Source organism: Kogia breviceps, chromosome X, assembly GCF_026419965.1.
Source record: "Kogia breviceps isolate mKogBre1 chromosome X, mKogBre1 haplotype 1, whole genome shotgun sequence".
Taxonomy (NCBI): domain Eukaryota; kingdom Metazoa; phylum Chordata; class Mammalia; order Artiodactyla; family Physeteridae; genus Kogia; species Kogia breviceps.
In genome coordinates, this window is record NC_081330.1 from 43,402,598 (window position 1) to 43,408,923 (window position 6,326).

The 6,326-nt window shown below is 38.8% G+C and overlaps 1 pseudogene; it reads left to right on the top strand.

Annotated features, from left to right (window-relative positions):
* The first annotated feature begins 1,769 nt into the window (after nt 1–1,769).
* On the top strand, nt 1,770–2,337 carry LOC131748456 (RNA/RNP complex-1-interacting phosphatase pseudogene; annotated as a pseudogene).
* Nucleotides 2,338–6,326: the final 3,989 nt, after the last annotated feature.

Here is a 6,326-nt window from a genome sequence, read left to right on the forward strand (position 1 = left end):
TTTAATCATCAAACATAATTCAGAAAACTCAAGAGAAGAAAAAATGCCTATTGTGTTTACCTACACATTTGCTTGCTGTTCTCTGTCTTCCTTCCTGATGTTCAAATGCTCCTTTTATCATTTGTTTTCTGTTTAAGGAACTTCTTTAGCCATTCTTTTAGAGTAGATCTGATGGTGACAAATTATTTCCCTTTATTGGAGAATGTCTTGATTTCTCTCCTTCATTCCTAAAGGATATTTTCCCTGGGTGCAGGATTGTGAGTCGACAGGGACATTCTTCAAACAGAAAATAAATAATGAAAGAAGGACTCTTGGAGAATCAGGAAGGAATAAAGAAGAAGAGAAAGAGCAGAAATATGGGTACATGCAATAAACTATCCTCATGAATTTTATAAATTATATTCAATGATTAAAGATATTTGCTATCAATATGACAGTTATTGTGCTAATACGTAACTATAAAGGAATTTGCCAATCAGTAGAGAGAAAGACATAATAGACCAACAACAACAAAATCACCTGAAAAGTAAAATGCATTTCCAATAAACAACTGGAGAGACACCAAACCACATTAGCTGATGAAATAAAAATATGGAGAGTTATAATAATTAAAAAATAGACTTTACAGAAAAGTATTCAAGTAGTTGCAAAACTGAAAAAATATACAAATATATAAAATATTTATAAATACTTAAAGGTAGATAAACACATCTGTATACACAGAAAAATACATCTGGAAAATATGTACTAACATATTTACAATGGGTATCTGTAGGTCTATCTTCTTACAGATGGAATATATATAATTTGATATCTAAATATACTTTTAGCTGCTTATAATTTGTAATTAGGAAATTTTATTATGAGAAATCTAATAACTAATAACCAACTGACAATAATTTTACATATATTTATTGTTTTAGAAAATTTTTCACACTGTACTGTTTCATTAAAAAAAAAGATCGGGCTTCCCTGGTGGCACAGTGGCTTGAGAGTCCGCCTGCCGATGCAGGGGACGCAGGTTCGTGACCCAGTCCGGAAAGATCCCACATGCCGCAGAGCAGCTGGGCCCATGAGCCATGGCCACTGAGCCTGTGCGTCGGGAGCCTGTGCTGCGCAATGGGAGAGGCCACAACAGTGAGAGGCCCGCGTATAGCAAAAAAAAAAAAAAAAAAAAAAAAAAAAGACGAATAAGAACCTGCTGTATAAAAAAATAAATTAAATAAAATTTTAAAAATTTTTAAAGAAAAAGAAAGGAAAATTGGTATAGAGCATATGCTACACTTTCATACCCAAGGCAGCTAGAAGCACTACCTCAATTATCATGTCCTTTCTACCCAGTTTTCCAACCAGTTTTCATGGGTTCAAACAAAACTCCTGCTTCAGAGACACCTAAGCTCACTCTTCCATCCTCTCAAATCCCATGTCCCAGACTATACCTGAGTCCTCACAACTTAGCATGTTTACTCTATGTCATTCACTCACTCATTCATTCATTCAACAAATATTTATTTGTTACTAATGATATGTGAGGCACTGTGGTAGGCACTGGAGATATATCAGAGAACATGACAGACAGGGTCATGGTTCTCATGGAGCTCACATTCTACAGGGGTTGATACACTCAAGATTTAAGAGCCATTAAGAAAATAATATGGGGCAGTAGAAGGAGGCTGGAGAGCTGCGTGGGCTTGTGCCTAGGCGCCTGTGGTTCAGGACCTTGTGCTGGCACCGAGGGAACCAGGTTGGCGACTTTGCCACTCTTGTCGTTGGGCAGGCGGCATCTTGCAGGTCACATGAGCCAGTGGCATCATGCCCACGGGCGCTGGGGTCAGGGTTGCGGCTTTTCCGGACGTTCGTCAGCCAAGAGGAAGGGCGGAAAGCACATCCCGGAAAGGTGGAAAGACTATCTCCCAGTTGAACAGCAGATGCCTGGGACTCATTTCATTGCTTTCAAAGTTTCTTTTAAAAAGAGTTTTGAAAAGTATCTTGCTTCAGAAGAATGTTTTTCCCCCTTGGATCTTTCTAAACAAAATCCAAGAACAGAATGAAGAACTTTGGTTGATTATTGATTTAACATATACTCGCCGCTATTATAAGCCAGAGGACTTACCAGAAACTATTCCTTATTTAAAAATTTGTACAATTGGGCATCAGGTGCCAGATGATGACACTATTTTTAAATTTCAATGTGCTTTTAATGGGTTTCTGAAAGAAAATAAAGATAATGACAGACTTAGTGTCCACTGTACCCATGGTTTAAACAGGACTAGCTACCTCATCTGCAGATATTTGATTGATGTAGAAGGCATGTGGCAAGATGATGCAATTGAATAGAAGAAGAGGAAACATCAACTGCAGATACACGGGATGAGGAGACGACACTAGAGGATGTCTGAGTGGCTGCAGCTGAATGGCGCATGTGTCCAGTACAAAGGTCACTGGTTACTGGTCACTGGTCACTGGTCACTTGTGATGATCCAAATTTATTTACAAACAACTCCACGGAAACCCCAAGACTCTACCAAGTGGTAGTAGGTTTGGTAGGAGAATGATGTCACAAAGCAGGCAGTTTAAAGGACAAGCCTTTGCATTCTTACCCTCATGGATGTTACTTTCTGTCAACTTCCAGCAGCAGGAGTCTTCTTTTCAGTGCTTGATGCTTCACAAAATAGACTCTGCCCGTTGGAAGCAAATACCAGAGAGCTAGGAGACAGAGCTGGTTGCAAACCTTTCCTCTTCCAGCCTTTGGTTGCAATTCTTTTGACCATAATTTGCTACCTCTAGTTCCTTGGGCCACACAGGTATCCTGCCATCCAGCTCTTTTATATGTGAGAGACATTCTGAATACTGTCCCTTTTTCTTTGCACAGAAGTATATACAGTGTGGCAGTTACTGTTATCTCCTCCCCCTTGCAAACAGCCACTCTAGAATCTTGGACCTCTAGGATTCTCTGTCTTGCATGCTTGGGTACAAGGCCAAGCAAAATGAAGAGGAGAATAATTAGAGAAAGAAGAGGACATTCGTGGAGAATTGGGAGCAGGTAAGGTGAAAGGGCACAGGAGAAAAGAGATTCATGTAGATTTTTTGGTTTCTGTGAGAAAAACTTGACACACTTTGGCCTCATTTTGTATTAACAGAACAGACAGTTATAGATATAAGTAGCTAGATAGTGCAGCAACTGCCATGAATTATGTATACTAAAGAGAAGAGTCTTACATATATTTTTCATTTTGTTTTATGTCATATTACCTTATTTATAGCATTCACTGGTATGTTTGTAGAATACAGATTTATTAAAATGCTCTGGTTTTGTCTCCATGGTTATTTCCTTGTTATATTTTTAAGGAATCCAACATTGTAAGACATATTGCATGTTTTTCTCTTGACGATTGTTTATCTTGAAGCATCATGAACTAACTTGACCTGTTGGATTTTGTGGAAAAACTTTAAAAAGGGTCTTTGAAAAAGGCATTGTGCTGAGTCTCATTATGCACCCAAGTGTAAGGAGCAGATATCTGCCATCAGCCCAACTTGGCCTGGATTGCCTCTGTTTCAGTTGCCCTGGTTAGTGCTTTTCTCCCTAACCACTCTTGTGACTGTGATAATGTGAGTAAGAGCTGAGTTGCTAATGATTTATATGTGAGGTGAGCTGTTTTGAGAGAGGAAATCTATGGATCTAGTCATTTCCCTTGGTAGTAAGCTTTCAGGGGTGCAAAGATTGATCTTTCTGGGGACTTTTCTAGTACCAGGAAGATATCCCATAGATGAGACCTCCAAAGACACACATTTAATTTTTAGGCCTGTTTTTCCTATTATGAGATATGAGTTTTTCCACTGATGGGGATGATGCTTATCTGAGAAGAAATTGTGAAAGGTGTTGTAGTATAGAGATGTGGCTTAAGCTTTTAAGTTTTCTTCAAGGTTTTTCCCCTAAGCTTCATACTTCAGATGGCCTACTTACATTATACTAGTATGTGATGTGAAGGTAACAACTTACTAATACCTGCAAGCCGGATCAGTGTTTCTTTTCTCTATATTTCCATGGAAATCAAGGGACCCATAGCTACTGCAGGTTAGGGTGGGTAGTGTGAGATTGGGGGAAGTGTGGTAAGCCAAATTTTGGTATCAGTAAAATGTTTACATATTAAAATATTCAGTTCCAACATTCAATTCTATTTAGGCTAACCCTTAGTTAGGCTTTTCCTGGTTCCGAGCCTATGTAGCTTATTTTCTCTCCCTAGTTCCAGCCATTTAACTTTAGCTTGCAGGCTCAGCATCATCTTAACCTCTAAAAGAATCTTACATGTAGGAGGAAGAAATTAAAGAGCTCTATTTCAACACTTAGGAACATCAAGCCCTACCCTGACCTAAACCTTTATTCTTATAGTTAGGGTATTGTCTTGTCCCGTATACCCACTTCCTGCATTTTGAACCCATCAGGTTAACTGAGACATGTCTTGGTGTAACATACCCAGTTCATCTACCCCTGAGACTCTCCTTAATTCTTCCCATTGTCACATTTTGATTTAATTAAATACTGGAATCCCTCAAACCCTTGCATGGTACCTGAGGCCCTATCAGATACTGGTAGATTTTGTTAGTGTCAAATAATTATCTGTCTGATTCTCCAAATATCACTTGCTCCTATATTTTCCATCCCAGCATACTACATACCCATTAAGGCATTGTTTTATCTCATGTTGGACTCACTCCCATCCAGAGGCCTACTCTTTGCTAGTTCCCATACTTTCTGGAAACCCTGTTATGGCCAGGTCTGGATTTTTTTGTGTTCCCACCCAAAGCCTGTATCTTTTAGCAAGCTGAAACTATAAGACCAACATAGATTTTCTAGTTTCTGATAGATGTATGTCACAATTTGTACATTGTCATGTCTATAGATATTTGTATCATTTGTATTTTTTGGCCATTACATGCTTATTGGATATTTTTCATAAATTGCAAAAGAATATTTTATGATTTAGCACCAAATTGAATGTGCCTAATTGTAAGTTTGTAAACTATGTTGTGCTAACTTGTATCTTTTCTTTATCCAAATGGTAATTTACTAATATTGTCCCATTTGTAATTATGTGGAAGTTTTCAGAATTATAAATAAATGCTTGTGGATTCAAAAAAAAGAAAAAATAATATGGGAAAATGTGACAGAGAATGACTAAGGTGGGGAAGGCAAGGAAGGATTTTCTGAAGATGTGACTTAGATTTAATATTCAATTAACAAGAAGTACACAGTCAGCAGTGGGAAGATATAGGAGCTGAGCCCTTGAGGCAGAGGGAAGAGCCAGACGAAAGGCCCTAAGATATGGGCAAGCTTGGCAGTTTTAGGGAACAGCTTGTATGCCAGTGTGTATTGGGAGGACAGTGTTAGAAAATGAGGTGAGAATGGTAGGAGGGGCCCAATAACAGAAGGTCCTGTGGGCCATGGTAAGGACTCTGGGTTTTGTTCTTATTATGATGGAACCATTGGGTGCTTTCTGAAAGGAAGGGAAGTTATTATTATAATATACTTTATTAAAGCTTATTCTAAATGTTCTTTGGAGGACAGACTGAAATAGAGAAACTGTTAGATCAAGAGACAAGATTAGGAGGCTACTGCACGCATGACAGTGAGAGGTTATAGTCTCGTAGATCACAGTCATGGCAATGGAAGGGGTGAGATGGGGTTTGAAATGAGAAGTATCTTGGAAGTACTGAGTTTGTTGATGAATCCCACGTTTGTGGTAAGGGATAGAGAGGAATTAAGTGTGTTTCTTGGAATGTGGATTTTTGCAGCTGTGTTAGGGTGGTTTTCTTCGATGGGGAAATGAATGGAGGACCAGCTTTGGTGCAATGCCAGGAAACTGACAGTTCTGTTTTGACCATGTCGTTTGTGGAGCCTGTGAAAAATCTGGGTGGGGACCATGTGGTTGGATGTATAAGTCAGGAGATCCTGAGAATATTCTTGGCTGTGGCAAAAAAAAAAAAAAAAAAACAAGCATGCAAGCAAACAAATGAAAAACCCAACTGTACAGTTCAATCTGAAAATACAGGTTGATTGCACATATGAACATGACACAGCTCTAGATTCTGGAAGGGATACAAAGACATATTAAAAACCAACTTCACTGAGCTATAATTTATGTTCAACATAATACATCCATCTGTTTTTTTTTTTTTTTTTTTTTTTTTTTTCTGGCTGTGCTACGCGGCTTGCAGTATCTTAGTTCCCCAACCGGGGATCGAACCTGAGCCCCTTGCAGTGAGAGCACCGAGTCCTAACCACTGGACTTAGCTATAAGGCTAAGGCTCTGGCCTGCCAGGGGCTA